This window comes from Dipteris shenzhenensis, chromosome 20 (genome assembly GCF_047967505.1).
Source record: "Dipteris shenzhenensis isolate YYH24624 ecotype China chromosome 20, Dip_SZ_1.0, whole genome shotgun sequence".
NCBI lineage: Eukaryota > Viridiplantae > Streptophyta > Polypodiopsida > Gleicheniales > Dipteridaceae > Dipteris > Dipteris shenzhenensis.
The window spans coordinates 52,357,985-52,384,857 of NC_141615.1; the positions used below are offsets into that span (position 1 = coordinate 52,357,985).

General features: G+C 48.6%; 1 protein-coding gene across 1 annotated transcript in view; it reads right to left on the bottom strand.

The window, feature by feature from the left end:
• Nucleotides 1-26,873, bottom strand: part of LOC147889828 (uncharacterized) — a 181,417-nt gene that overhangs the window by 92,655 nt on the left and 61,889 nt on the right. The gene's annotated exons all lie outside the window — the stretch shown is intronic.

Consider the following 26,873-nt stretch of genomic DNA (forward strand, 5'->3'; position numbering starts at 1 on the left):
GGGGGTTTATTTATCCTCATGATTTCATGATGTATTCCGCTTTGAGCTTGCTCTCGCAGGTTTTTTCTCTTACTTAATAGAAGTCTCTTTCTTGAAAAATAAAAATAAAAATAATGAGTGTATTAGGTGTCTAGTAGGTGTTTTATAGTCTAGTGAGTCCTATGGATGCCACGTGTCATATTGGGAGTTATCCCATATGCATAGGTGTTCATATATGTGTGTGTGCTCTTATATAAGAGCTGTACTTGTCTAGTGTCAAATCAATTAAGTATCAAGCTACAAGCTCTTTGGTCTACATGTGATGTTGTACTGAAAGTCTCCGGGACTCCCACCAAGAGTCACACCTGGGTCACATCATGGTCACCTCAGCAACATGCCAAGTTGTTAGACCTTGGTCATACCTAGTCGCATCGTGTTCACATATGTTCACATCTTGGTCACTCTGGAATAGACTTGGACATGACTTGGACATGACTTGACTTGGACATGACTTGACCTGGACATGACTTGGGTATGACGGAAGCAATACATGACTGAAGAGTACCAAACCTCAACCTCGACCCACCATGGTCAAAGTTGATCAGAGGGAAGTACTGGCGCAATGGTACACGGGATACACCTGTTGGTGCACATGGGAAGCAGTCCAGCTGGCGCAATGGTGCACGGGGTACACCTGTTGGTGCACAAGGGAAGCAGTCCAACAATTAAGAGGTATAGGTGGTGCACCAACCCTCGCAACCAACTAGTGTCAGAAGTGCATAGAATAGATAGGAGAACACATGGAGCACGGGATTCACTGACCTAGAACAGGATGGAGTGTTGCGGAAGCCATCAAGTGCAGAGTGGCCCACAAACGGTGGAATGGCTAAGGATGGCTAAGGATGCAAGAAGACACCCAATAGGAAGAAGGAGATGAGATTGGCAGCGGGGGGTGGAGCAGAGGAGGAGAAGGTGAAGAGGGGGAAAGGGGGAACGACATTCTGGCAGGGGCGGGAGGCGTGAGTGAAGGAGTGAGAGGCTAGAGTCAAGAGCTCGCCTCGTGTGTATCTTCTCCGGGTGTATCAGTCATCTCGCTTTCTAATGAATTAGGCTACTACCCATCTCTGCTCGCTACTCTAAAATCTCTTTCCGTTGTGTTCTCCTCCCCTCCTCTCCCTTCACCTGGTACAACGGGCCTGTGTCATGTGGTTGAAGTTCTTTGCCGTTCATGTCGAGGGTTGGCTTTTATGATGTTGTTCCGCTTTGGTCTTCTTCTTGCTCACATCACTTCAGCACTTGTACCGCTTGCACATAGTTGACACCATCTACCGCTTGCACATAGTTGACACCATCGACTAGCACTCGCCTACGTACCATCAGTGAAACTTATGGAATGTCTTACTCGCTTCTCGCACCAGTGGCCCTAGGCCTCCGGTGATACTTCCGGAAGTGTTAGGAACCCCCCCCCCCCCCCCTCAGACATGTGAGTACTCTCATTTTTCCTCGTCATTTCATTTCCATTTCATTATGTCTCCTTTTGAGTATCACTTCCTCTCTCCCTAGTTTACCCTCTCTCTCTACCATGTTCCTTCAAGAGGCTGAATAGAGGAAGTGGGAGAGGGCTGAAGAGGCACGAGAGGCTAAAAAGGGTGGGAGAAGGCTGAAAGGGGGCTGAGAAAAGGATAGAGCAAGCGGAGGCAAGAAGAGGAGGCTACAACCGAGGGGGGTTGCTGATGGGTTGGTGGGCCGGGGGGTTGAGAGAGGGGGCGAGGGGGCTGAGGGGAGGCGAAGGGGCTGAGAGGGGGACCAAGGGGGCTGAGGGGTGAGGCGGGGCAACCAAGCCACCCAAACTGAAAATGCACAACCCAAATCTGAAATAGCATACCCACGAGTGCTCAAATGCATCTAACGGAGCTCAAAGGCATCCACAACTATAAAGTAACTACAAATGCACCCAACAATGCAGAGTATCTGCAAATGCACTTGAGAGTGCAAGAGTATGCGCTGCAAAAACAGTCTCGAAGCAAAATACACAGCTCAAAACACTTACTGAAAGCGCACCTTGGCCGGAACCACCTGCAAAACAGTCCACTGACTGTGTGGGCAAGCTGGAGATGACAAAGGAGCTGAAATGAGCTGCTTGGAGCTGAATGAAGCTGTCGGGAGTACTTTTGAACATAGTACACATGTAGGGAAGAGCCTAGAGAAGTATGGAGACGCCTGGAGCTGAAAAGAGTCCAGATCTGAGCAAAAACGCCAAAAACTGCTCTGATACCAAAAGTATGGAGACCCTGGAGCTGCTAGAACACACCCGGGAGATGCTGGAGCTTTTGACAAGTCGTACGGACTCCCAGCACTGTCACGCAACTGTACGAATAGAGCCGTACGGACGGCCGTGCAATTGTACGGACAAAAAAAACAAAATATTTTTTTCGCCTAAAATGGTGCAAGACAGGTTTGTTTGTATGTGGGCAGCTCAGAAATTTCAAAAAACGTCGAAATTGGACCTCAAAAGGTCAAAAAACAGCAGCTGGACTTTTTTTTTTTTTGGTGGGCTCTAAAACAAGTTTCTAGCCACGAAACGAGGCACCAGACTGAACTAGAGGAGGAGCTGAATGTAGGAGCTACCTCAAACAAAAGCTGGAGGGCTGAATGTGAGAACAAAATACACAGCTCAAAACACTTACTGAAAGCGCACCTTGGTCGAACTACCTGCAAAATAGTCCACTGATTGTGTGGGCAAGCTGGAGATGACAAAGGAGCTGAAGTGAGCTGCTTGGAGCTGGATGAAGCTGTCGGGAGTACTTCTGAACACAATAAATGTGTAGGGAAGAGCCTGGAGAAGTATGGAGACGCCTAGAGCTGAAAAGAGTCCAGATCTGAGCAAAAACGCCGAAAAACAACCGAAAACTGCTATGATACCAAAAGTATGGAGACATCTGGAGCTGCTAGAACACACCTGGGAGAGGCTGGAGCTTGCGACAAGTCGTATGAACTCCTAGCATTGTCACGCAATTGTACGAACAGAGCCGTACAGATGTCCGTGCAATTGTACGCACAAAAAAAGCAAAATATTTTGTTTCACTTGAAATGGTGCGGGACACGTTTGTTTAGGTTTGTTTGTATGCAGGCAGCTCAGAAATTTCAAAAAACGTTGAAATCGGAAATCAAAAGGTCAAAAAACAGCCGTTGGACTTTCTTTCTTTTTTTTTGGACTCTAAAATAAGTTTATGGCGATGAAACGAGGCACCGGACTGAACTAGAGGAGGAGCTGAATGTTGGAGCTACCTCAAACAAAAGCTAGAGAGCTGAATGTGAGAACAAAATACACAACTCAGAACACTTACTAAAAGCGCACCTTGGCCGGAACCACCTGCAAAACAGTCTACTGACTGTGTGGGCAAGTTGGAGATGACAAAGGAGCTGAAGTGAACTTCTTGGAGCTGAATGAAGCTGTAGGAAGTACTACTGAACACAATACATGTGTAGGGAGGAGCCTGGAGAAGTATGGAGACGCCTAGAGCTGAAAAGAGTCCAAATCTGAGCAAAAACGCTAAAAAATAGCCCATAACTGCTCTGATACCAAAAGTATGGAGATGTCTGGAGCTGCTAGAACACACCCAGGAGAGGCTGGAGCTTCCGACAAGTCGTACGGACTTGCAGCACTGTCGTGCAACTCTACGAACAGAGCCATACGTCCGGACGTCCGTGCAACTGTACGGACAAAAAAAGCAAAATATTTTTTCCCATCTAAAATGGTGCGGGACAGGTTTGTTTGTATGCGGGCAGCTCAGAAATTCTGAAAAACGTTGAAATTGGACCTCAAAAGGTCTCAAAAGAGCAGCTAGACCTTTTTTTTTTTTTTTTTGGGACTCTAAAATAAGTTTCTGGCGACGAAACGAGGCACCGGACTGAACTAGAGAAGGAGCTGAATGTTGGAGCTACCTCAAACAAAAGCTGGAGAGCTGAATGTGAGAACAAAATACACAGCTCAAAACAGTTACTGAAAGCGCACCTTGGCCGGAACCACCTGCAAAACAGTCCACTGACTGTGTGGGCAAGTTGGAGATGACAAAGGAGCTGAAGTGAGCTGCTTGGAGCTGAATGAAGCTGTGGGGAGTACTTCTGAACACAATACACATGTAGGGAAGAGCCTAGAGAAATATGGAGACGCCTGGAGCTGAAAAGAGTCTAGATCTGAGCAAAAACGCCGAAAAACAGCTATGATACCAAAAGTATGAAGATGCTTGGAGCTGCTAGAACACACCCAGGAGAGGCTGGAGCTTCCGACAAGTCGGACGGACTGCCAGCACAGTTATGCAATTGTACGAACGGAGCCGTATGGACGTTCGTGTGCAATTGTACGGACAAAAAAAGCAAAATATTTTTTTTCGCCTAAAAGGGTGCGGGACAGGTTTGTATGCGGGCAGCTCAAAAATTTCGAAAAACATTGAAATCGGACCTCAAAAGGTCAAAAAACAGCCACTGGAGTTTTTTTTTTTTTTTGGGCTCTAAAACAAGTTTCTGGTGACGAAACGAGGCACCGAACTGAACTAGAGGAGGAGCTAAATGTTGGAGCTACCTCAAACAAAAGTTGGAGAGCTGAATGTGAACAAAATACACAGCTCAAAACACTTATTGAAAGCGCACCTTGGCCAAAACCACCTGCAAAACAGTCCACTGACTGTGTGGGCAAGCTGGAGATGACAAAGGAGCTGAAGTGAGCTGCTTGGAGCTGAATGAAGCTATCGGGAGTACTTCTAAACACAATACATGTGTAGGGAAGAGCCTGGAGAAGTATGGAGACGCTTGGAACTGAAAAGAGTCGAGATCTGGGCAAAAATGCCGAAAAACAGCTCTGATACCAAAAGTATGAAGATGCCTGGAGCTGCTAGAACACACCCAGGAGAGGCTGGAGCTTCCGACAACTCATACGGACTCCTAGCACTATTGCGCAACTGTACGAACAGAGCCGTACGAACAAAAAAAGCAAAATATTTTTTTTCGCCTGAAATGGTGCGGGACAGGTTTGTTTATATGCGGGCAGCTCGTGTATTGTAGGAGCTATTGTATTGGCTTTGATAGGTTCTCTTTATCAGTCCTGGCCGAGTTCCAGGATGGTGGTGTATTCCTAGACCTATGAGCTAGTCATGTAGCCATGCTAAGACATGAGCCTCTGAGTCATGTTGAGTCTTAGGCCATGAGAGTGCTTGGATCAACCTCTGAACATGCTCAAAATTCAGCCTTTGAGTTACTTTGGGTGCACAGATTAGTAGTTTGCCATTGTCATGTTATATTCTTTGTCCCATTCTAGTAGTCCCTCACCTTTCCTTCATGGGGGGTTAGAACATGAAGTAAAGTTGAGTGTGTTTTAGTGTGTTCTACTAGGAGTTCGAGTAGAATCTTATGTTTGAGTGCCACATGTCATATTGGGAGATATCCCATATACACTTTGGTATTCTAGTGTGTGTCTATCCTATATATGATTGTACTTGTGTGTCACATCAACAGACATCAAGGAGTCTACATCAAGCTTTATCAATGTGAGTCTTTCCACTTTGGTCTATTGCTCATTTCCATTTCCTTTCACTTTCATTATGTTTCCATTTTGAGTATTATCTTCTCTCTCCCTAGCCTACCCTCTCTCTCTCCCCCTTTCCCTTTCCATCATGTTCCTTCACTCAGGACATCACAGGAGTGGGAGATGTTCCCATCCTTCTGAATTTAGGAAATAAAAAGTATATCCGTGATATTTGGTATGTTCCTGGACTCTGACTTGAGGCATAACCTTGTTTCCATTCCATCCATGGCTCATGATCAGCACATGCTTGTGGAATATTCTAGGATTATCAATGCAGGATCAGGGATCCAAAGAAAGGGTATGAGATTGTGGCTACAGGTTCTTATGAGGCCATCATGGGTCTTTATCAGTTGGTGCCCGTATTCTGCCCGTCATTCTCTTGGAGTTGCTGTCCTTCTACTTCTGTCTGCCATGAAGAAGTTCCAGACTTGCTCCAGCTCATGAAGAACTTACCAAGGTGATCTTTCCATAGTTGCACTTGCATTTCTACTCTTTTCCAGCCATGGAGTCTTCCAAATCAACTACCATTTCGTTCGAGAAGTTTACTGGTAAGAACTTTCCTACATGGCAAACAAAGATGCGTCTTGTACTTATGAAAGATGGAGTGTGGAATGTTGTGTGTGGCAAGGAAAAAAAGCCACAATCAGATGAAAAGAAAACTGCACACTGGGAGAATCTGAATGACAAAGCTCTTTCTCTCATTTGGTTTGGGGTTGGGTGATGACATTATTCATCATTTTGATTTTGACTCCACTGTACTGTACTCCAAGGGCAAAGGCAAAGGCAAAGGCAAATTCAAGCCTTTCAAATGCAATCACTGTGGGAAGCTTGGTCACACCGAGGATCGCTGCTTCCAGAAGCTTGCCAAGCAACAACACAAGGATCATGTCAACTTGGTTGGGGCTGCAACAAGTGAAGACGAAGAAGAAGATGATGCTTCGACACCAACTCATGCTCTTACTGCTGACATAGAGATCTCTCTCTCCATTCAGAGGTCTATGTACCTGATGATCGGGACTTTTGTTTCTAATCTATTCTATGTGTGCTTGGGTACTTTGCCCTGGGTAGTCCTCCAAGAATGCTTGTAATAATGAGTCTTGTGTCCTTCAGTCAATAAAGGTTTTGATAGTCCTCTTCAAATGATGTGTTATTTCCTTTATGAGTGTGTGGCTTCCTACCAAGTTCTGTTATGAAGGCAGGGGAGGATGTTGTTGAGAGTTCACGCTCAACATCATGTGATCATGTGCGCATAGCACCATCATGTGATCATATGTGCATAGCACTAACCTTATAGAGTGCTATAAAGGAAAAGATTAGATCCCTTAACCCTAAATGGGTTTGTATATATTCTATTTTTTCAACTAAAGGACAGGCAGGTCACATCACTGTTCATTAGGTTTCCTGGTCTTCCTCAGGTCTACCATCGACTGCTTGCCACTATCGGAGCCACATTCGGAGTGGTCACGGAGATCCCCTCCCTTCCTGGCATGCCTTCTTCCTTGGCAGAGGCAGTCAGTGCAGACGGGGTGCCTCGTGTTAGGGTCATTGTCTCTGACCCTAACATCTCAGATGACCACATTATGCTTCAGCGTCCAGACGGCTCTCTCTTTCGACAGAGAGTCGAGATTTCAGGTAGACAGGACCAGTGCAGGATTTGCAGGATCCTTGGGCACTTTGCTAGAGACTGCCCAAGGAAGAGAAAAAGACCCAAGAGGTCTTCTGGTGCGGCTCCTTCACGTACTACCACGACTGACCTCCCCAGCATCCTGTACCACGCACTCCAGGACCACCAAGAGCAACAGGGTGCCATGCTTCGCGCACCCCAGGACCACCAGGGGCAGCAGGGCGCCCAATGCCCGCAGCACACCCAGTGCCACGATGGAGAGCTATCATAGCGGCTCCCTTACCTCAGGAGGAGACTTTTGATCCTGTTCAGACAGACGCCTTCCAGACTCCAGAGGTGGATGTTGATGCATCAGGAGGGGCCTTTAGATCCACCAGCCCTAGTCACTTTGGTCTCTGACCCCTTGGTTTCTAACCACGAGGGGACTACAGGTACTTCTTCCCCGCAGACTGTTCCTACCACAGTCAGGACAACCGAGAAAGTGCAGGCGTAGATGAGGGCTCCTGATTCCTCTTCACCCCAACCATAGGCCTCCTCAACCCCTAGCTCCAGTTCTGCTGATAGAGGCCTGGCAGGTCCTTCTCCTCCATCTTCCACGAGTGCAGGTCTTCTTCGCACTCCTCGGCCAGACTTGCTTATCAGGAATTCTTTTTCGGCACTGGCAGATTCGACGACTTTCATGGATGATGAGGAGTTTGTGCCCTCCACCTTAGGGGTCCCGGTCATTGGGATTCCTTCTGACAGGGCCTCCCTTTCAGCAGGTGTGGGGATCCTTTCACCTGTTGAGTTTCCTGCCCTCAGCAGGAGTGTTTCGGCCTAGGGGAAGCTGGTCTCCTCTACTAGGTCAGGTAAGTCTTTCCATCCAGCATCCTCCTGTCAATGAGGATAGTCAGCTGGAACATACAGGGCCTAGGCGGAGTTCCACACCGTCGCCGTAGGCAGCTGATCCGGAACCAGCTTCATCCAGGCATCACTGGAGGTGCTATTGATATCCTTTCTATCCAGAATCACAAGATGGATGCCAGTGATTGCTCTAAGTCTGGTAAACTGCCTTCAGGACATACCTTCTGGTCGCCTGCTATGGGCACAAGGGGAGGTACTTGCATTTCGGTCTCTATTTCTATTCTCCCCTTGGTTGCTGGTCATGGTATTATCTCCCCTTCTAGAGCTCAATGGATCATTATTTTGATTGGAGGGCATAAGATTGGTCTTCTCAATCTTTATGCTCCCAACAACAGAGGGAAGCGGATCTCCTTTTGGAAGGAGTTACTCTCTTGGGCCCCCATTGCAAATTCTTGGATCATTGGTGGCGACTTCAACAGGCGACTTCAACATGGTTGAGTTGCCTTCAGACAAAAAGGGAGGCAGACAGGGTGGAATTCATTCTTTGGAGAGGGTAGCTTGGGATGCCTTTCTCTTTCAGTTCAGTGGCAGAGACACTTGGTTGGATGATGCCTTTCATATTATGCCACAGTCACTCCTGTACTCTTGGTCGAACAGGAGAATACACATGCCCATTCATGCACGGATTGACAGATTTTATGTAGACGATTGGGCACTTGACAGAGGAGGATCTATATGCATTTCTACTGGGGTTTCCACCTCAGATCATTTTCCAGTGGTGTTGCAGATTCTTGAGCCTCATCGGACAGGACGCTCTGCCAGTGTTAGGATTCCGGATGCTTTTTATGCAGAGGAGAGCCTCACGGAGGATATTTTACAGATTTGGGTTTCTCACGTACAGGGTGGAGCTGTCCATCCATCTCAGGTAGCTGCAGCCTTATCCGGATATTATCATTCAGTCGCTGATTCTAGGAGACGTGAGATTCTCAGATGTGAGATTGGTATACGCCACCAGTTAGCATCCCTTCAGAGGGAAGAGCAGAAGAGGCCCACAGATGCTTGGATTCAGGAGCGCCTTGCTGCAGCAAGGGCTCATTTGCAGACATTGTTGGATCAGAGATCAGAGAGCAGAGTATGCCTTTCATGCACGGGAATCCTTTTGGATTCAGATGGGTGGCAGGGTCAACAAACACTTTTTCTCTACTCATGGGCCCAGACATAGTAGAGATAGTGTTTCACAGCTTGTTGACTCAGACGGGGTGATACAGTCAGATCTTGATGCTGTCATGCGTGTAGCTTCAGATTTTTTTGCATCCCTTCTTACTGCAGATCCAGGCACACAAGCCATTGATGATGCCAGAGAGGTTATTTGGCAGTGTATCCCTATATTGGTGAAGGATGAGATGTATGTTTCTCTGGATGCACCTTTTACCAATGCAGAATTCAAGACTGCATTACTTGCCCTTCACAAGGGCAAGTGCCCAGGTTCAGATGGACTTACCCCCTCCTTTTTTATTACTTTTTGGGAGCAGATTGGTGATCACATTACATCAGCCCTGCAGGGCGTGTGGGACTCTGGTGAGATGCCGGACTCACTCACAGATGGTCTCATTCATCTCATCCCAAAGGGGGGTAATAGGAATCTTGTGTCTCAATGGAGACCCATCACTCTTTTGGGCACTTTTTACAAGATTCTGGCAAAAGCCATCAGTTTGTGGCTACAGGTTTTTCTTCCAGATTTGATTCATGACACGCAGACAGGGTTTGTGCATGGCAGAAGTATTTTTGATAATATTTTCTCATTTTGGGAGGCCTCAGAATGGGCCATGCAGAGCCGCCAGAGATTGGCCATTCTACTCTTGGACTTTGAGAAAGCTTACGACAGAGTAGACTGGGATTTCTTAGAGGGTACCCTTTCTCGCTTTGGTTTTTCAGATGCATGGATTAGAGGAGTATCCTCTCTCTACAGATCAGCCCATAGCCAGTTGCTCATTGGGGGGGGTAAGAGGGGACAGGTTTCACATTTCCAGATCCGTCCGCCAGGGATGTCCTCTTGCCCTGTTTCTTTTTCTGTTTGTGGCAAAAGCTATGAGTATCTACATTAGATCTCAAGCTGATATTTATGGGCTAAGGCTTCCTATCCGTTGGGAAGAAGAGCTCCTGGATAGTGAGTTGGCAGATGACACGGCTGTTTTTTTGGATGCCTCCCCCAGGACAATCACTTCCTTCCGGACAGCCTTGGATTTGTTTTGCACGGCTGCAGGTGCACACATTAATTGGCATAAATCCAATGGTTTTTGGATTTGCGAGGATGACACCCCGAATTGGGGTAATGATATTGGCTTCACTTGGGTACAGAGGGGCTTCTCCGTCATATATTTGGGCTGCCAGGTTGGGGTGGGCATCTCTCCCCCACAACAGTTTGCTCCGGTGTTGGAAAGCATCAGAAGAAAGCTCCTTTTCTGGAGCTCAGCCAAACTTGACTTGGCCTCCAGGGTGGTGGTGGTTAACCAGGTTCTTCTAGCCACAGCATGGTTTGTACGCTCTTGTTGGTGCCACTCTAGGGATTGTATCACTTACCTTAAGAGGCTTGTACGAAGCTTTTTATGGAGTGGTCTAGATGGCACAACTGATGTTACAGCTAGGGTGGCTTGGGAGACCTTGATTCTTCCTACAAGAGAAGGGGGTTTGAATATCATCGACCCAGATCTACAGTGCAGATCTTTACTCTGGAAGTTCTTTATGAGAGGGCTTATGCCAGGACAAGAGCCTTGAAAGGATTTTTTTATCAGATGCATACAATCTCGCATGCCCAGTTCAGGAGAGGATTGGACACACAGTACTAGATGGGTTTTCACCACAGCCCACCTTAGGTCTCCCTCTTCCCCTCTTATGGTTGCTATCCTGAAAGCATGGGCCAGCTTTAGGAGTACTCTTCGCAGGATTCCCCCATTCACCCGTGAAGAGATTGAAAGGCAGCCTATCATGTGGAATGACAGGATTTTGGATGAGCTTGGCAGACCACTTGGAGCTTCTCCTTACATGCAGTGGCCAAGATGGGAGAGGGGCCCTGCATCTACAGTGGGAACATGGAAAGCCTTCAGGAAGCTTCCCGCAGACCAACATGCCCAAATGGTTTTTAATCTCAGAGGGAGTGCAACGAGAGTCCAACAGATTGATGCAACCTTGCCCTTGGATTGGGTGGACACAGATGACATGCCTATTACTTGCTCCACCTGGATGGGGGCATTTTCCAGATTGGGAGTTCCTTTACAGGTGATTGTTTTTCTTGACCCACATGAGGATGCCTTAGTATTTGATGTTTCTTCGGGGGGCAGGCTGTCCAGATCCACAGACGATATCTTGTTGGAGGTACCGTTTCAGCCAGTCAGGATAGTGGGCTTCATGGAGCATGGCTCTATTTCACAGTGGTACTTGGATCCTGACCCGCTTCTCCTCGCCCTTGGCTCATGGAGGCTGTGGCTCTATGGAGGTGTCCCAATTAAGTTTTTGCAGTGGGACCCTGGGGAATGGGAATGGATAGATGAAGGGCACCGAGAGAAGGGCATCCCCTTCTTTCGTTACACGGTCAGTAATGCTAGGAAATTCCAGCTCAGCTCTAGGGGTTGGAAGCCTACTAGAGCTCCTCATTGGGAGAACTTTCATATTTCTACTGACTTGCAGAGAATTTTTTGGCAGAGGCTCTGGAAATCCCATCGGAATAGAAAAATCACTCTCTTCTTTTGGCTTTTTATTCATGGTGGGATAGCAGTGAACCATTGGAGATCCAAGTTCGGAGCTGACCCTTCTTGTCCTCGCTGCCTTTCTGCTTTGGAGACAATACAGCACTGCCTATGGGATTGCAGACAGGCGAGAATCATATGGAAGGGGATTGCAAGACTTTTCAGCACTTTTGTTCGCCTACCTTTCTATATGACCTGGGGATCAGTGGCTTGGTTTACTCTTTCAGGACCCCAGGTATTTTTTGAGAGACTTGACTCCTCTTGGGCTCTTCACATCCGACGACACCTTGTGGAGTCGTGCTCTCTAGAGGATGTTTCGGCCACTCTTTTCAGGGCTGCTCACTCCTCGGTCGACTCTCCATGGGAGATCTTAGCTAGCATTGCAGCATGGCACATTTGGAGAGCCAGGTGCACTGAGGCTTTGGAGGGTTCTCAGGTTCACCCTTCTCAGATCTTGGCTAGTACTTGGACAGATACGATACACACTCTGATGGCCATTTGGGTGACCATGCAAGGATCATCTCGAGCAGCCTCCTCCAGGAGAGTTACTTTTCTCAGAGATTGGAGAGGCTCTCTCTTATTTGCTGAGACTTCTACAGGGTTGAGATGGCATTTTCAGCCTCAGCATTGGTTTCTTTCTACCTCATTCCTCTGAGGTGTTTTTATTACATGCTTAGCATGGTGTATTTCCGCACAGATCTTGCTCTAGCGGGTTTCTTTCTTACTTAATAGAAGTCTCTTTTTTGAAAAAAAAAAAAATCACCTGGGGGCTACAGGTACTTTTTCCCCACAGACTGTTCCTACCACAATTAGGATGATCGAGAAAGTGCATGCACAAATGAGGACTCCAGATTTCTATTTAGCCCAGCCACAGACCTCCTCAGCTCCCAGCTCTAGTTCTGCTGATAGAGGCCTGGTAGGTCCTTCTCCACCATCTTCCACGAGTGCAAGTCTTCTTTTTCGGCACTGGCAGATTCGGCGACTTTCATGAATGAGGAGGAGTTTGTGCCCTTCACCTTAGGGGTCCCGATCATTGGGATTCCTTTTGATAAGACCTCCCCCCCAGCAGGTGTGGGGATTCTTTCACTTCTTGAGTTTCCTGTCCTTAGCACGAGTGTTTCGGCCCAAGGGAAGCTGGTCTCCTCTACTAGGTCGGATAAGCCTTTCCATCCAGCATCCTCCTGTCGATGAGGATAGTCAGCTGGAACATACAGGGCCGAGGCGGAGTTCCATACCGTCGCCGTAGGCAGCTGATCCGGAATCAGCTTCATCCAGGTGTCACTGGAGGTGCTATTGATATCCTTTTTATCCAGGAACACAAGTTGGATGCCAGTGATTGTTCTAAGTCTGGCACCGAGAGAAGGGCATCCGATTAAGTTTTTGTAGTGGGACCCCGGGGAATGGGAGTGGATAGATGAAGGGCACCGAGAGAAGGGCATCCCCTTCTTTCGTTACACGGTCAGTAATGCTAGGAAATTCCAGCTCGGCTGTAGGGGTTGGAGGCCCACCAGAGCTCCTTATTGGGAGAATTTTCAGATTTCTGCAGACTTGCAGGAATGTTTTTGGCAGCGGCTCTGGAAATCCCACCAGAATAGAAAAATCACTCTCTTCTTTTGGCTTTCTATTCATGGTGGGATAGCAGTGAACCAATGGAGATCCAGGTTCAAGGCTGACCCTACTTGCCCTCGTTGCCTTTCTGCTTTGGAGACAATTCAGCACTGCCTTTGGGATTGCAGACAGGCGAGAATCATATGGAAGGGGATTGCAAGACCTTTCAGCACTTTTGTTCGCCTCCCCTTCTATATGACCTAGGGATCAGTGGCTTGGCTCACTCTTTCAGGGCCCTAGGTTTTCTTTGAGAGATAGGACTCCTCTTGGGCTCTTCACATCCGATGACACCTTGTGGAGTCGTGCTCTCTAGAGGATGTTCCGGCCACTCTCTTCAGGGCTGCTCATTCCTCCGTTGACTCTCCATGGGAGGTTTTAGCTAGCATTGCAGCATGGCACATTTGGAGAGCCAGATGCACTGAGGCTATGGAGGGTTCTCAGGTTCACCCTTCTCAGACCTTGGCCAGTACTTGGACAGATATAGTATACACTCTGATGGCCATTTGGGCGACCATGCAGGGATCCTCTCGAGCAGCCTCCTCCAGGAGAGTTACTTTTCTCAGGGATTGGAGAGACTCTCCCTTCTTTGCTGAGACTTCTATAGGGTTGAGTTGGCATTTTCAGCCTCAGCCTTGGTTTCTTTCTACCTCAGTTTTCTGAGGAGTTTTTTATTACATGCTTAGCATGTTGTATTTCCACACAGAGCTTTTGCTCTAGCGAGTTTCTTTCTTACTTAATACAAGTCTCTTTTTTGCAAAAAAAAAAAAAAAAAGCAACAAAGAGGGTTCTCAGATATGTCCATGGCACTCTCTCTCTTGGCTTGCATTATGCTTTAGATTGTGATCTTGAGCTAAGTGGTTTCACCGACTCAGATTGGTCAAGGGACATTGACGACGGACGGTCCACTACTGGCTATTGCTTCTCATTGGGTTCAGCTTGTATCTCATGGCTCACTAAGAAGCAAGAGCGAGTCTCTCCTTCCTCCAGTGAAGCAGAGTACAAACCTGCAAATTCAACCACTACGGAGTTAATGTGGTTAAGGAAGCTTTCGCATGACTTGCATCATGCATAGGATGGCGAAGCAAACTCTATCTTCTATGACAGCCAGAGTTGCATTGCCATAACCAACAATCCTGTCTTTCATGCTCGCATGAAGCACATTGAAAATCATTATCGTTATGTACGGGATTGTATTTCTGATGGCTTCATTGATCTCATCTATTGTCCATCTGAGGACAATGTGGTGGATATCTTCACCAAAGTCCTGTCAACAGATCTTTTCCTACAACATCGACATGGCTTGGGGATCAGATACATTCTCACAATGTCAAGGGGGGTTGTGAAGTGATTCACAATGACAGATACACCTCACTGGCTGAGGATAAGCATACTGTGGATCAACAGGTGGAGGTGGTGCGGAGTCAGATGAAGCAGATTCTCAAGGAGGAGGACCATCTCCAAGCTTCACATTCCAAGTTGCAGGACAACTTCCATGGGCTGCAAGCTGAAAATGCTGCTCTCAAATCTCGATGTGATCATTACAGGTCTAGCTACCACAGATATAAATCCAAATACGAGGACATCCGCAACCTCATGGACACAGTCGAGGAAGAGGCAAGGACCAGCCCCGGAACATCAGCACACCCACCACACCCACCCCCTCCCCCTCCCTGACCTTCATCCAGCAAGCAGTAGCTCCTGGATCTTTTAGTTCGGCATTTCTTTTTGCGAGCTCTGTCCATTTGGATTCTGCAGTCTCATGTAAATAAGGAATTTTGGAGTTGTATGGCCATGAGCCAGTTTTTTTTTTCTAAGTTTTACAGTTGTATGGCCATGAGCCAGTTTTTTTTTCAGTTTTACAGTTCTAAGGCCATGAGCCCTTTCTTTTCAGTTTTGGGATATCAACCACAAGGTCACTTTCTTATTTGTAATTTATACTTAACTTTCTCTCACACAGACCCTCAGTCATTCACCGGGACGGTGAATGTTAGTGGCGGGGGATCTGTTGTACTCAAAGTTTATGGCGACCCACCAAGAGTCACACCTGGGTCACGTCATGGTCACCTCAGCAACATGCCAAGTTGTTAGACCTTGGTCATACCTAGTCGCAGCGTGTTCACATATGTTCACATCTTGGACACATGGAACAGACTTGGACATGACTTGACATGGAATAGACTTGGACATGACTTGACATGGACATGACTTGGACATGACTTGGACATGACTTGGACATGACTTGGACATGACATGGACATGACTTGGACATGACTTGACCTGGACATGACTTGGGTATGACGGAAGCAATACATGACCGAAGAGTGCCAAACCTCAACCTCGACTCACCATGGTCAAAGTCAATCAGAGGGAAGTACTGGCGCAATGGTACACGGGATACAACTGTTGGTGCACATGGGAAGCAGTCCAACAATTAAGAGGCATAGGTGGTGCACCAACCCTCCAACCAACTAGTGTCAGGAGCACATGGAATAGACAGGAGAACACATGGAGCACGGGATTCACTGACCCAGGCTGGAGTGTTGCGGAAGCCATCAAGGACAGAGCGGCCCACAAACGGTGGAATGGCTAAGGATGGCTAAGGGTGCACGAAGACATCCAATAGGGAGAAGGAGAGGAGATTGGTAGCGGGGGGTGGAGCAGAGGAGGAGAAGGTGAAGAGGGGGAAAGGGGAAAGGGAGAGGGACATTCTGGCAGGGGGAGAGGCGTGAGTGAAGGAGTGAGAGGCTAGAGTCAAGAGCTCGCCTCGTGTGTATCTTCTAGGGGTGTACGCGTCATCTTGCTTTCTAATGAGTTATGCTACTCTCCGTCTCTGCTCGCTACTCAAAAATCTCTTTCCGTTGTGTTCCTTCCCCCCCTCCTCTCCCTTCACCTGGTACAACGGACCTGTGTCATGTGCTTGAAGTTCTTGCAGTTCATATCGAGGGTTGGCTTTCGTGATGTTGTTCTGCTTTGGTCTTCTTCTTGCTCACATCACTTCAGCACTTGTACCGCTTGCACATAGTTGACACCATCGACAAGCACTCGCCTACATACCATCCGTCGCCTACATACCATCCGTGACACTTATGGCATGTCTTACTCGCTTCTCGCACCAGTGGCCCTAGGCCTCCGGTAATACTTCCGAAAGTGTTATGAACCCCTCCCCCTCAGACAGTTTATTCCTATGTTCACCTCTCTGTCACCCATGTTCACCTCTCTGTCACCCATGTTCACTCCTAGGTCACCCCTGTTCACCCCTAGGTCACCCCTGTTCATTCCTATGTCAGCTCCCCATGTTCACCTCTCTGTCACCTATGTTCACCTCCAGGTCACCCCTGTTCACTCCTATGTCAACTCCCCATGTTCACCTCTCTGTCACCCATGTTCACTCCTAGGTCACCCTTGTTCACTCCTAGGTCACCCCTATCCACTCCTATGTCAACTCCCCATGTTCACCTCTCTGTCACCTATGTTCACCTCCAAGTCACCCCTGTTCACTCCTAGGTCACCCCTGTTCACTCCTATGTCAACTCCCCATGTTCACCTCTCTGTCACCCATGTTCACTCCTAGGTCACCCCTGTTCACTCCTAGGTGACCCCTGTTCACTTCTATGTCAACTCCCCATTTTCACCTCTCTCTCACCCATGTTCACTCCTAGGTCACCCCTGTTCACTCCTTGGTCACCCTTGTTCACTTCTATGTCAACTCCCCATGTTCACCTCTCTGTCACCTATGTTCACCTTCAGGTCACCCCTGTTCACTCCTATGTCAACTCCCCATGTTCACCTCTCTGTCACCTATGTTCACCTCCAGGTCACCCCTGTTCACTCCTAGGTCACCCCTATTCACTCCTATGTCAACTCCCCATGTTCACCTCTCTGTCACCCATGTTCACTCTTAGGTCACCCCTGTTCACTCCTAGGTCACCCCTGTTCACTTCTATGTCAACTCCCCATTTTCACCTCTCTGTCACCCATGTTCACTCCTAGGTCACCCCTGTTCACTCCTAGGTCACCCCTGTTCACTTCTATGTCAACTCCCCATTTTCACCTCTCTGTCACCCATGTTCACTCCTAGGTCACCCCTGTTCACTCCTAGGTCACCCCTGTTCACTCCTAGGTCACCCCTGTTCACTTCTATGTCAACTCCCCATGTTCACCTCTCTGTCACCTAGGTTCACCTCCAGGTCACCCCTGTTCACTCCTATGTCAACTCCCCATGTTCACCTCTCTGTCACCTATGTTCACCTCCATGTCACCCCTGTTCACTCCTATGTCAACTCCCCATATTCACCACTCTGTCACCCCTGTTCACTCCTAGGTCACCCCTGTTCACTCCTAGGTCACCCCTGTTCACTTCTATGTCAACTCCCCATGTTCACCTCTCTGTCACCTATGTTCACCTCCAGGTCACCCCTGTTCACTCCTAGGTCAACCCTGTTCACTCCTATGTCAACTCCCCATGTTCACCTCTCTGTCACCCATGTTCACTCCTAGGTCACCCCTGTTCACTCCTAGGTCACCCCTGTTCACTGCTATGTCAACTCCCCATGTTCACCTCTCTGTCACCCATGTTCACTCCTAGGTCACCCCTGTTAACTCCTAGGTCACCCCTATTCACTCCTATGTCAACTCCCCATGTTCACCTCTCTGTCACCTATGTTCACCTCCAGGTCACCCCTGTTCACTCCTAGGTCACCCCTGTTCACTCCTATGTCACCTCCCCATGTTCACCTCTCTGTTACCCATGTTCACTCCTAGGTTACCCCTGTTCACTCCTAGGTCACCCCTGTTCACTCCTATGTCAACTCCCCATGTTCACCTCTCTGTCACCTATGTTCACCTCCAAGTCACCCCTGTTCACTCCTAGGTCACCCCTGTTCACTCGTATGTCAACTCCCCATCTTCACCTCTCTGTCACCCATGTTCACTCCTAGGTCACCCCTGTTCACTCCTAGGTCACCCCTGTTCACTTCTATGTCAACTCCCCATTTTCACCTCTCTGTCACCCCTGTTCACTCCTAGGTCACCCCTGTTCACTTCTATGTCAACTCCCCATGTTCACCTCTCTATCACCTATGTTCACCTGCAGGTCACCCCTGTTCACTCCTATGTCAACTCCCCATGTTCACCTCTCTGTCACCTATGTTCACCTTCAGGTCACCCCTGTTCACTCCTAGGTCACCCTTGTTCACTCCTATGTCAACTCCCCATGTTCACCTCTTTGTCACCCATGTTCACTCCTAGGTCACCCCTGTTCACTCCTAGGTCACCCCTGTTCGCTTCTATGTCAACTCCCCATTTTCACCTCTCTGTCACCCATGTTCACTCCTAGGTCACCCCTGTTCACTCCTAGGTCACCCCTGTTCACTTCTATGTCAACTCCCCATGTTCACCTCTCTGTCACCTATGTTCACCTCCAGGTCACGCCTGTTCACTCCTATGTCAACTCCCCATGTTCACCTCTTTGTCACCTATGTTCACCTCCAGGTCACCCTTGTTCACTCCTAGGTCACCCTTGTTCACTCCTATGTCAACTCCCCATGTTCACCTCTCTGTCACCCCTGTTCACTCCTAGGTCACCCATGTTCACTCCTAGGTCACCCCTGTTCACTTCTATGTCAACTCCCCATGTTCACCTCTCTGTCACCTATGTTCACCTCCAGGTCACCCTTGTTTACTCCTAGGTCAACCCTGTTCACTCCTATGTCAACTCCCCATGTTCACCTCTCTGTCACCCATGTTCACTCCTAGGTCACCCCTGTTCACTCCTAGGTCACCCCTGTTCACTCCTATGTCAACTCCCCATGTTCACCTCTCTGTCACCCATGTTCACTCCTAGGTCACCCCTGTTCACTCCTAGGTCACCCCTGTTCACTCCTATGTCAACTCCCATGTTCACCTCTCTGTCACCTATGTTCACCTCCAGGTCAGCCCTATTCTTCACCCCTGTTCGCTCCTATGTCAACTCCCCATGTTCACCTCTCTGTCACCCATGTTCATTCCTAGGTCACCCCTGTTCACTCCTAGGTCACCCCTGTTCACTCCTATGTCAACTCCCCATGTTCACCTCTCTGTCACCTATGTTCACCTCTCTGTCACCCATGTTCACTCCTAGGTCACCCCTGTTCACTCCTAGGTCACCCCTGTTCACTTCTATGTCAACTCCCCATGTTCACCTCTCTGTCACCTATGTTCACCTCCAGGTCACCCCTGTTCACTCCTAGGTCACCCCTGTTCACTCCTATGTCAACTCCCCATGTTCAGCTCTCTGTCACCTATGTTCACCTCCAGGTCACCCCTGTTCACTCCTAGGTCATCCCTGTTCACTCCTATGTCAACTCCCCATGTTCACCTCTTTGTCGCTCATGTTCACTCCTAGGTCACCCCTATTCACTCCTAGTTCACCATTGTTCATTCCTATGTCACCCCCCAAGCTCACTGTCTGTCACCTATTCTCCTCCCTATGTCACCCCTTGTTCCTCCCCTGTTCATCCTAGGTCACTCCTTGTCGCTCCTCGTTCACCCCTCAGTCACCCATGGGCACACCAATGTCACCCCTTGTTCAACCTTGGTTCACCCTTGGTTCATCCCTCCTTCAGCCTCATTCACCCCTATGACACACTCGTCCAATGGCCTATACAGGAGAAAATAAAATTCAAATTCCGATTTTCCCACCGTTTTCATTCAAATATTTCCTCTTGCCCACACCGCTTTTTCTCTCACCTACCACCTCCCACCAAGGCTATATTTAGCCACCAAATTCAGCGTCGGTCATTCATCTCACCTCCCAATTCCGACCAGTGCTATATTTAGCATCTGGCTAAACTCAGCGTGGATCCTTGGGATCAGCTCATCCATTGCATCTTACAGCCCACTCATGCTATTTTTGGCTTACTTTCCTAAATTTGGATCTCTTTGGTTGTGTATTTGTGGCTGTCCCCCCCCTCCAACGAAACCATACACAGCTCCCTTCCCTCTATCGGTGAATCCTCCTGCAGCCCCTTCCATCAAGATAGCAGCCCCCTCTCCCTTCCTCAGCGATTCTCCTGCACCCTCCCCTCCAGCGATTTCTCCTGCAGCTCTCCCTCCATAGCGAATTCTCCTGCAGCCCCTTCCATCAAGATAGCAGCCCCTCTCCCTCCCTCAGCGATTCTCCTGCAGCCTCCCCTCCAGCGATTTCTCCTGCAGCTCTCCCTCCATAGCGAATTCTCCTGCAGCCCCTTCCATCAAGATAGCAGCCCCTCTCCCTCCCTCAGCGATTTCTCCTACAGCCTCCCCTCCACCAGCGATAGCAGCCCTCCCTCCATCAACGAATTTTCCTGCAGCTTTCTCCATCAACGAAATCTGCAACAAAATCTGCAGCGCATCCTCCTGGCAGCCCTGGCCTTGGATCGCAACCCCATCTCAGCAGCCCCTCCTGCTGCACGCAGCTCTCCCTGCTTCACCATCTTACCTTGGATCGCATCTGCACCTCCTGGCAGCCCCTCTTCTAGTGAATTGTGCCAGCTTCCTGCTCCCTGCCCACCTCCACACCCTGTGCCATCTCCCCTACTCTGCTGGGCTGGGCCACGCCCCACTCCCTCTCTCCTGCCAACTTCCTACTCCCTGCCCACCTCCACATCCTCCGCCATCTCCACTCTGCGCCACACTGGGCCAACTCCAACCCACTACGCCACCTCTCTCCTTCCACTTTGCGCCACCTCTCCATTGTGTCCTATCTTTTCCAGCTCCATCTCTCTCCTCTTGCGTTCTCCTTGACTCCATCACCTTGCAGTCACTCTGGTTGCTAATTCCCTTCTCAGCAGACCTCGTCATCAGCTCCCCTCCTCACTATCACCTCGCCAGCTTTCCTCTCTGGACCTTGTCATCGACTCCCCTCCTCGTTATCACCTGGCCAACTCCTTTCTAGCCTCGTCATCTGCTCACCTTCCTGCTTCAGCTCCCCTTCTTGTTATCATCTCCCTTCCTACTTCATCATCAGTTTCCCTCCCTTTCTTGACCTTCCTGTCATCAGCTCACCCCCTGCTTCGACATCAGCTTCCCTCCTTTTCCTGCTTCCTTTCTAGCCTCGTCATCTGCTCACCTTCCTGCTTCAGCTCCCCTTCTTGTTATCATCTCACTTCCTACTTCGTCATCAGTTTCCCTCCCTTTCTTGACCTTCCTGTCATCAGCTCACCCCCTGCTTCAACATCAGCTCCCCTTCCTTTCCTGCTTTCCTTCTTGCCTCGTCATCAGCTCCCCTTCCCTTCCTGCTTCCTTTCTTGCCTCGTCATCACTCACCTTCCTGCTTCAACATCAGCTCCCCTTCCTTTCCTGCTTTCCTTCTTGCCTCGTCATCAGCTCCCCTTCCCTTCCTGCTTCCTTTCTTGCCTCGTCATCACTCACCTTCCTGCTTCGTCATCAGCTCCCCTTCCTGCTTCGTCATTAGCTCCTACTTCACCTCTTGTTTCTTCTTCATGCTCCAGAAGAAGTCCAAGTATAAGCCACGGTTGCCCCGAGATAAGCTCTTCATCCCTTTCTATACCGCCATGAAGTCTCAGGCAGCCTCTGCAGTGCACATGACCTCACCCATGCCTACAGCCTCTACAGCTGGGCCGACTCCATCAGCAAGGCCGACTTCATCAGCAGAGCTAACTTCATCAGCAAGGCCAATTTCATCGGTAGGGCCAATTTCATCGGTAGGGCCGACTTCATCGGCAGGGCCATCTTCATCAGTGATGCATCCCCATCTTGGTCCGGACATCACTATCGTTTCGGATGGAGAGCCACCACAATCAAGACAACAGCGGGGGGCTCGTTTCCACTCTCAGAGCTCCAGTGCCTCTTCTTCCGACCATGGGGGCTCAGATTACACCCCCTTTGCATGAAGACCACATTCAGAAGGGTCGGGTGGGCCAACAGAGATACAGAGCCCTTCGATAACCACCCCTCCTCTCTCCCACATTCGGGTTATGTTTAAACCTCTTCTTGATCCAAACCTCAAACTATCCTCGGTATTGACATCTTCCGAGATCCAGACCCTGGGTCTAACACTGAGTTCGACAAGGTCATCTTCCCTCCTGTGGATGTGGAACTGTGTACAGGATTCATCAGATCTTATGACTCTGTCACAGACACTTTTGAGTTCATGGGCTCCAGGCAGCTTCTCACACCCAATTTGGTCTCACAGTACATGGGGCTCCCTGCTCTCCCTATTCAGCCTCCTTCCGACGATTCACCACATCTCCTTTCATTCCTTTCACAGTGCAAACCCAACAGGAGGGGATATGATTGCAAAAAGGTTTTGCAAGGTGGAAGCAGAGAAGCAGTGATCACACGCTACTTCTTCACTCGCTTCTATTCAGCACCCGGGCATTACTACATCACGAAAGATATCCGTCCTGCTCTCAATGCTCTCTTCACCATCACTCAGTATGATTTGCATCCCTCTTTTATTCAACATTCCGGGCCGCTGTTCGAAATCGCACACGCAGAAGCACACACACCTGTACTTGTGGACCTCACCTCACCTACCTCTTGCACCAGTGGGGGCTGCAACACTTCCCTTGCAAGAGACAATCGCTTCCAACAAGAAATCATCCCGAGCTCCAAGTTGCTACCTAGACATCGACACACTGGCTCCAGTGGCAGCTCTGGAGGACCTAGAGCAAGAAGGGATGAAAGCAGCCTTGGAGGAATATGGCAAACTCATTGACATGGCTGACCGAATGACCTATCGGGACAGGTATGCATGGGTTAAAAGATCTCTTCATATGGCTCAGCGCATTATAGATGACAGCTTCATTCAAATGGGTGCCTCCCTCTTTAATACTACGGGTCAAGTTTGCAAGCTTCTGTCAATGAAGCAACACCTCCGCTTGGAACATGAGAAGTAGGTAGCCAGCAAGGTAGCTAGCATGCATAAAACAATGGGATACAACATTGCAGGTGAAAGAAGCGGAGTGGGGAGCAACTCTACAGACAAGGGAGGCTGCGTGGAAAACTCAGCAAGACGAATTTCAGCAATGTCTTGCAGCAAAGGAGGCGGAGTGGACAGCCAACAAGAAAGTTTTGGAGGACAATCATTCAGCCCAACAGGCTCAGATCCAGAGGGAGCTTGCAGCCCTACAGGACAGATACACCTCACTGGCTGAGGATGTGGATCAACAGGTGGAGGTGGTGCGGAGTCAGATGAAGCAGATTCTCGAGGAGGAGGACCATCTCCAAGCTTCACATTCCAAGTTGCAGGACAACTTCCATGGGCTGCAAGCTGAAAATGCTGCTCTCAAATCTCGATGTGATCATTACAGGTCTGGCTACCACATATATAAATCCAAATACGAGGACATCCGCAACCTCATGGACACAGTTGAGGAAGAGGCAAGGACCAGCCCCGGAACATCAGCACACCCACCACACCCACCCCCTCCCCCTCCCTGACCTTCATCCAGCAAGCAGTAGCTCCTGGATCTTTTAGTTCGGCATTTCTTTTTGCGAGCTCTGTCCATTTGGATTCTGCAGTCTCATGTAAATAAGGAATTTTGGAGTTGTATGGCCATGAGCCAGTTTTTTTTTTTTAAGTTTTACAGTTGTATGGCCATGAGCCAGTTTTTTTTTCAGTTTTACAGTTCTAAGGCCATGAGCCCTTTCTTTTCAGTTTTGGGATATCAACCACAAGGTCACTTTCTTATTTGTAATTTATACTTAACTTTCTCTCACACAGACCCTCAGTCATTCACCGGGACGGTGAATGTTAGTGGCGGGGGATCTGTTGTACTCAAAGTTTATGGCGACCCACCAAGAGTCACACCTGGGTCACGTCATGGTCACCTCAGCAACATGCCAAGTTGTTAGACCTTGGTCATACCTAGTCGCAGCATGTTCACATATGTTCACATCTTGGACACATGGAATAGACTTGGACATGACTTGACATGGAACAGACTTGGACATGACTTGACATGGACATGACTTGGACATGACATGGACATGAGTTGACCTGGACATGACTTGGACATGACTTGACCTGGACATGACTTGGGTATGACGGAAGCAATACATGACCAAAGAGTGCCAAACCTCAACCTCGACTCACCATGGTCAAAGTCAATCAGAGGGAAGTACTGGCGCAATGGTACACGGGATACAACTGTTGGTGCACATGGGAAGCAGTCCAACAATTAAGAGGCATAGGTGGTGCACCAACCCTCCAACCAACTAGTGTCAGGAGCACATGGAATAGACAGGAGAACACATGGAGCACGGGATTCACTGACCCAGGCTGGAGTGTTGCGGAAGCCATCAAGGACAGAGCGGCCCACAAACGGTGGAATGGCTAAGGATGGCTAAGGGTGCAAGAAGACATCCAATAGGGAGAAGGAGAGGAGATTGGTAGCGGGGGGTGGAGCAGAGGAGGAGAAGGTGAAGAGGAGGAAAGGGGAAAGGGAGAGGGACATTCTGGCAGGGGGAGAGGCGTGAGTGAAGGAGTGAGAGGCTAGAGTCAAGAGCTCGCCTCGTGTGTATCTTCTAGGGGTGTACGCGTCATCTTGCTTTCTAATGAGTTATGCTACTCTCCGTCTCTACTCGCTACTCAAAAATCTCTTTCCGTTGTGTTCTTTCCCCCCCTCCTCTCCCTTCACCTGGTACAATGGACCTGTGTCATGTGCTTGAAGTTCTTGCAGTTCATATCGAGGGTTGGCTTTCGTGATGTTGTTCTGCTTTGATCTTCTTCTTGCTCACATCACTTCAGCACTTGTACCGCTTGCACATAGTTGACACCATCGACAAGCACTCGCCTACATACCATCCGTCGCCTACATACCATCCGTGACACTTATGGCATGTCTTACTCGCTTCTCGCACCAGTGGCCCTAGGCCTCCGGTAATACTTCCGGAAGTGTTATGAACCCCTCCCCCTCAGACAATGACCAAGAAAGGATTGAGGCTTGATGATGTGACATGAGAAAGTACAATGCCTTTATAGGATAGGTACACTCACACTCTCAGTGTCAAGTGTATATGGGATAAGCCCCATAGTGACACGTGGCACTATAGGATATAAAGTAGTATAGTACTACTCTAGAACTCAATAGAGACACACTAAAAGTCACTCAAATTGACTCCATTTTCTAACACCCCCCTATGGAGGGAAGGTGAGGAACTAGTATGAAACCAAAGTCATGATAATGACGGTCATCAAAACTGTGCATGATGCCGGTCTAGAACTAGACATGGTTTCCACACAATCTCGGAGACAAGTGAGCATAACATAAAAAAACTCATATAGCATGGATCATAGGCTCATCATGCATGGATGCATGATCAACTCAGAGGTCTAGAAGACCAATGCACCAACAAATAGACCTATCAAAGCCAAAACATATGGTTCTCACAGTACATCCCCTCCTGGCTCCAAAGACTAATGAGGAACATGGAGCTACACACCAAAAAAAGAAATACATAATTTTAGGAGGACTATCTAAGGCAGAGTACCCTTATTGACTCAACACACATTATTCATTTTGGAAACACCCCTAGGGCAGAGTACCCACACACATCATGCTCAGAAAGCAAATGAATCATCATCTCCATCATCCTCTAGATGTTGGCGACAGACATGTCGGATTTGAGTAGTGAGAGCATGATCCTGTGGTGGATGGTCATGTTCGTCTGCATCATCACTAGTGGCGGATGCCACCCAACTGGCATGATCCTTCGATTGTTGTTGGGCAAGCTTCTGGTAGCACCTATCCTCCGTATGACCAAGCTTGTTGCAATATGTGCAGTTGAACGGTTTGAATGTCTTTCCTCGTGTTGGTGGAGGCGATGACCTAGGTCTCCATTTGCTGGTGGAGGCAAGAGCTTGTGTAGTATCCCATGAGTAGGATGGAGATTCTTTGTTGCGGCGATCCTTTTCAAGAAGAAGAGACACCATATCTTCAAAGGTAGTCGATGCAATTCAAAGTACTTCAAGGGCATTCTCAAAGGGAGAGATCCCTTCCATACTCGTCATGAGGACAGCCATTTTGTCCTCGTCATCCGGGGGACACTTCAAGTTAGAGAGTTGTTGAACTAAAGATTGAATTTTTGCTATATGTGTACTCAAGGTATCGCACTCTTCGATTTTCAGCTTATAAAATTGCATTTTCAAAAAAACCTTCGAGTTGGTAATTTTGTTACTAATTATATTCTCGAGGGGCGTGCCCAAATCTCCTTGGCTGTTGACTTGAAGTTGATGTGATGAATCAAAGAATCATCTAGGCAAAGCCCGATGATTGCGATGGCTCTCGAGTTGTGTTGCGTCCAAATCTTGCGTGTTGGAGGCTCCGTTGATGTAGCAATATCTTCATCATCTTCAATGGCATCCCAAACATTCTCCTCCATGAGAAGGAGTTGGACCTTCATTTGCCATGCGGGGAATCCTTCCCCCGTGAACTTGTCCACTAGCAAGGAACTTGCAGATAGTGAACCCATTGTGAATATACAAGCTTGTGAATGGAAGGTAGCTCTATAG